Genomic DNA, 5,892 nt, shown 5'->3' with positions numbered 1-5,892 from the left:
TTTGAGTTGTGTGTTATCCTCCCCAAGCCAGCCTTTGACCCCAGCCATGGAGAGGTAGCCTTGAGTTTTGGGAGGCTATGACAAAGGATTGTAAGCTTTGCTAAATTCTTCTGATGGTAAAGACTTGGAGAATAACTCTGGCAACACAATGAGTGTCCTTTAGAAGCCTCATCATTGGGTCACTTGCAGAAAGATAATATTTTTAGCTACAACACCACAACTTCCTAAAAATTAGGACCACCCAAACCTAGAAGGGACTGTCTGGTGATTGGGGTGGAGGAGGATCATCTCCCTATCATTAGAAGTCTTCCAAAGGAGTGATGAACCTCTCAGAGATGTTCCAGAGAGGATTCATGGAGCCAGTAGGGAATTGGACCAGATAACCCTTAGTGGCCCTTCCAGCTCTGAGATTTGAAGAGAGTTATTATCCTGATGACTTTGGGCATGGCATTTTCCCACTCTGGGTCTCAGTTTCTTCATCTGAAAAATGAGGGCTGGACTCAATGGTCTCTAAGGTCCCCAGTTCCATCTCTAAATCCCCATGATCCTATGATTCTCAGAGCCATAATCCACTTCAGCTAGACCCTTGGTGACATCTCTATGCCTAGTTGCCAAGGTCCCAGCTGCCCCAGCCCAAGAGGGGAGGGGGAAGAGGAGGGAGTCCAGGGAGGGGCTGGCCCCTCCTCTCCTGCCGAATCTGTACCGACTCAGCTGATTTCATTTCTAATTTCCTCCCACATGTGTGCAAGCACAGCTGTGGAACATGAGCTGAGTCTGCAGAGGAAATCCTGAGCTTTGCACAAGCCCCAGCAGATTAGGAAAACCTGGAAAGGGGACAGATAACACTCATGTAGCAGACTAGAAACATGCTGAAGGGGAGAAGGGGGAGGCGGGGGGAGGGGGGAGCAGGCGATTAAAACCTGCTGTTGCCTGTAGAATGTACGCAGCTCCCTTCTCCCACCACTTTGATCCGAGGGTTCTGAGTGGTTTCCCCAAAACTGATGTTTCCAGCCCATCACCTGGGAAGGGTGGTAAATAGAGAGATGAAAAAACATTTGGGAAAATCGGGCAAAAAAGAGTTGACTCCCACCCGCTGTCCAACACACAAGCAATCTTTTTCCTTCTTCTCAGGCTGTCTCCAGGTCTTTTTTATGGGAGAACTTTGATACCTCTCAGTGTGACCTTTCCCAAAGACCCCAAGCCTGAGGGAGGTGGATAAAGTCACAAAAATAATAACTCACATTTTTATGGCACCATATGGGAAGGACCTTAGAGATTACTGAGCCCAGGCCCCCCATTTTACAGATGAGAAAACTGAGACCCAGAAAGTAATGTGCTTTGTCTGAGGACACACAGGTTAAAAAAATAAAATAGCTGGGATTCAAACTCAGGCTCACTGACTCCAGATCCAGCATTTTTCTAATGATGCCCAGCTACCTTCGAAGCACAAAAATTTCTCCCCTTACAACAATTTTGTGAAGTGGGTTGTGGAAATGATTTTATGCCCATTTTGCTGAAGAAGAAACTCGTCAAAGAGGTTAAATGAACTTGCCCATGGCACCATACACATCTATTAAGTGTCAGTGTCGGGATTCAAATGCGGATTTCCCAACTCAGGGTCCAGTGTTGTCTCTACTGTACTATTATTATGTTTCTTTTGATTCCCTAGGCCACAGCTTATTTGACTATGCTGGGCTGTTATATTGCTGGCTTAGAGAACACTTCCTACAATTCCAAAAGACTCATGATGGAAATGCTATCCACATCCAGAGGAAAAACTATGGAGTCTGAAAGCAGATCAAAGCATACTTTTCTTTTTTATTGTTTTTTTTTGTTTTTTCTTTCTCATGGTTTTTCCCTTCTGTTCTGATTCTTCTTTCACAACATGACTAATGTGGGAGAAAAAAATAGATGTATTCAAGTGAAAAAAAAGAACACTTCCTTTCAAGACCCTTACCTTCCAAGTCACAAGAAATGATGGAGTTCGAGAGGAATTAGAGAGGGGCTTACCTTCCTATTGTGCCCTATATAAGCAAGAGAACAGAGAAGGAACAGAGAAGTCAGGAAGAATATATGACTCAAATGACCTTTAAGGCTCTGTGGTCCTTAATCAAGAGATCCACAGAACTTCAAGTGGTCTGAGGATAAATTTGATGGGTTCCATAAACTTGGATAGAAAGACGAATTACATCTTTATTCCAACATAATTGGTTCATTTTGTAATCTTATGCATTTTATTTTATGTATTTAAAACATTATTCTGAAAAGGGGCCCATAGATACCATGGACAAAGAAGCAAGATTGCCACAGGGAGATTCCAAGGCTGTAAATAACACACCTCAGGCTCTTAGCTGGGAGAGATTATTCCATGTTGAGAGTTTCCTAACCCCCATGTTCAGAGTTTCCATCCCCATAAATCAGGGATTTATAATCTTTTCTTTTTCTTCATGGGCCCCTATGGCAGTCTGGTGAAATCTATGGGCCCTTTTTTTCAGAATAATGTTTTAAATACATAAAATAAAGTGCACAAGATTACAAAATAAACTATTGAAATAAAGCTGCAATTTATCTTTCCATCCAAGTTTATGGACCCCATCAAATTTATCCTCAGACCACTTGGAGTTCTGTGGATCTCTTGATTAAGGACCACAGAGTCTTAAAGGTCATTTGAGCCATATATTCTTCCTGACTTCTCTGTTCCTTCTCTGTTACCCTGCTTAGATGGAGCATAATGGGAAGATAAGCCCCTTTCTAATTCCTTTTGAAATTTCAAAGGTAAGGGTCTTGCAAGGAAATGTCCTTTAGGCCAACAATATAGCAGCCCAGTGTAGTCAAATAAGCTGGGGCCTAGGGAATCAAAAGAAATGCAATATTTTTTAACAGGACAGTGGGGTTGCTATGCTGAGCTGGTGAACAGGCATGTAGAGCTCAGCCCCTCTCACTCCCATATGTTTTGTGGACCAGGCTGCTCTTCCTCTTTTGAGTTGACTTTCTCTCTTGCCACTCTCTCTGGAGTGACTTTCCTTTCAAATTAAGTAGGGAGGAAATAATGGATACTTGACTAAAGGCTAGCACTGCATTTGGGGCCATCTCCAGTCATCCTGATCTTTATCTGGCCACTAGACCCAGATGGCTCTAGAGGAGAGAGTGAGGCTGGTGACTTTGCACAGCCCTGCCTCACTTAAATCCAATTCACTTGTAAGTCATGACATCACCTTCCTGATGTCATTGGTCCTTTTTGAAAATGAAGGACAAACAACAAGCTGGTCAGCTAACCATGACTGCTGACTCATTTGCCCAGAGAAACCCAGTAAAGGATTCTCTCTACCCTGTGAAGTTGTAAAAATGAATTAACAACTTTCTCTCCTTGACTCTGCCATAGTCTGCTAACATAACAGCTCAGTGTTTACCTCTCCGTCTCTCTGTCTGTCTCTCTCTCTCTCTGTCTCACTCTCTCTCTGTCTCTCTCTCTCTCCCTCCCCTTCCCTCCATTGCTTCCAATCATCCTTCTCCTCTATAAGCTAACAAAAACACATACAGTTTAGCAGTATGGTTAGTTAATAGCTTTATCAAACGTTGCCAACTTAAGAGACAAAGTAAACTTTAAACACAGAGAGGTAGGCAAACTTTATGAAGCAGAGATAAGCCTCTGGTGCCCTAGGGAATGTCAGGCAAACACATACCTTCTTGGAAGAGAGAATGGGAAAGGAAGAGGAGGAGGGACTGAAGAATCACCTTCTCCCTCTGGGGCCCTAACTAATGGCAGCAATATAGGACCTGCCTGGGATCTGGAGTGGAGCCCATCCCTGATGGCCACAGCCCTTTCCCCACTTCCATGGAGGGCCCCCTCCACCATCCACCTCTTTTGCCCCTTGTAGCTTTTCTGTTCTCAACCCAAAGAGTTGAACAAAATGAACTTGTCAGCCAAAGTCAAACTTTCTCTGCCAGTCCCAAGGTCAGGGCAAAACTTACCAGTCAATCAAAGAAGGGGAGCAGTAGGAGATTTCTACCTAAAACAAACAAGCATCTGTCTCTGGAGTCCTGATCTTCTTGGGATACCTGGAAGATGTATGGCCAAGATAAGGTTCCATTGATATTGCATTAGTAGTCATTAATAGACAACAGTCCTCAGAGGTAGATGGAAAGAGCCTTGTTATTCCTACTTTACCGAACAATTAATGAAAAAAAAACTATTATGAAATACCTACTCTGGGCTGCTAGGTATTGTGATGGAGAAAGTGTCGGGCCTGGAGTCAAGGAGACCTGAGTTTAAATCCAGGTTCAGACACTTCCTAGCTATGATCTTAGGCAAGTCACTTAACCCTCTCTGCCTCAGTTTCCTCATCTGTAAAATGAGCTAGAGAAGAAAATGTCAAACCATTCCAGTATCTCTGCCAAAAAAAACCAAACAAACAAACCCAAATGGAGTGAGAAAGAATTGGAGACAATTGAAATAACTCAACAACAACTATTTGCCAAGTGCTGTTTTAGGAGCTGAGGATGCAATGACAAAAGTGAGACAATCCTTGACTTCAGAGAGTTTGTATACTACTAGGAAGATACCACATGGGAACAGATAAGTAAATACTGCGTGCTTTAAAAAAAGGAGGGAGGGGAGGGGACTAACAGCTGGAAGAATTAAGAAAAGTCTCTTGAATGAGGCCACGCTTGAAATCGGCTGTGAAGGGAGCTAAAGGGTTTCAAAGGAGAGGTGAGGTGGGAGTTTCCAGACATGAGATGGTCCGGGCAAAAGCAAGGAGAAAGGGGATGAAATGGTGTGTATTGAGAATTACAAGTAGAAGGGCAGCTAGGTGGCACAGAGGATAGATCACTGGGCCTGGAGTCAGGAGGGCCTGAGTTCCCATCTGGCCTTGGACACTTACTAGCTCTGTGAGCCTGGAGAAGTTACTTAACCCTGACTGACTTTAAAAAAAGAGAGAGAGACTAGCAAGTAGACGGGGGAGTAATGTATTATCCTCCTAGAAAGATAATCTAGTGCCAGCCTGTGAAGGGGTTTAAATGCAAAGGAGTTCATATTTTATCCCAACCCCAAGGGGCAACATTGATGCTTCTTGAGCCGAGGAGTGACATGGCCAGACCCTCCCTTTAAGAATATCAATATGGCAGCTACATGACAGCTAGATTCGAGTGGGGAAAGCCTGGATACAAGGAGACCAGTCAGGAAATTATCACAATGGTCCAAGTGTTAAGTGATAAGGACTGTGGCTGTGGCCATATGAGCAGAGGAAAGAGGGTGGATTCGAGAGACATTGAAGATAAGAAATGGATGATATTTGGCAACTTATTGGGTACAGCGAAGGATATGGTGAGAATTGAATATAAGATGACTTCTAGATTGTGAACCTGGATGAGGGCTGTCTACAGAATTGAGGATGTTGTACAGAGCAGGTTTAGGGGGAAAGATGCTGAATTCTGTTCTGGACATAGTGAGTTCAAGATGCCTATGGGACATCAAGGTGAAAATGTCCAACAGACAGTTGGAGATCTAGGACTGAAACTCAGGAGAGAGAGATGAGGGATGAATACATGAATACATATATACATATACATATATACAATGTGTCCCTAAAGTCTGGGCAAATAGGCAAAAATGCATATTTTCAAGAAATGAAATGAATGAAATTCTCAGTAACATTTTATTTAATTGGAATATTAACAAATAACATCTTCAATGTGATTTCCATCATTTGTGATGCAAAGGTTGATGTGCTTTGCAAGATTCACATGAACTCGATGCAATAACTCCACATTGCCATCAATTTTAGCACATTCACTCTTAATGCATTCAATCAAGTGTGTTGCATCTGTGATTTTCATTGAGTACACCTCCTCCTTTAACATATCCCAGAAAAAGAAGTCAAGGGGGCTAAG

This window comes from Trichosurus vulpecula, chromosome 9 (genome assembly GCF_011100635.1).
Source record: "Trichosurus vulpecula isolate mTriVul1 chromosome 9, mTriVul1.pri, whole genome shotgun sequence".
NCBI lineage: Eukaryota > Metazoa > Chordata > Mammalia > Diprotodontia > Phalangeridae > Trichosurus > Trichosurus vulpecula.
This window is presented reverse-complemented; position numbering follows the sequence as displayed.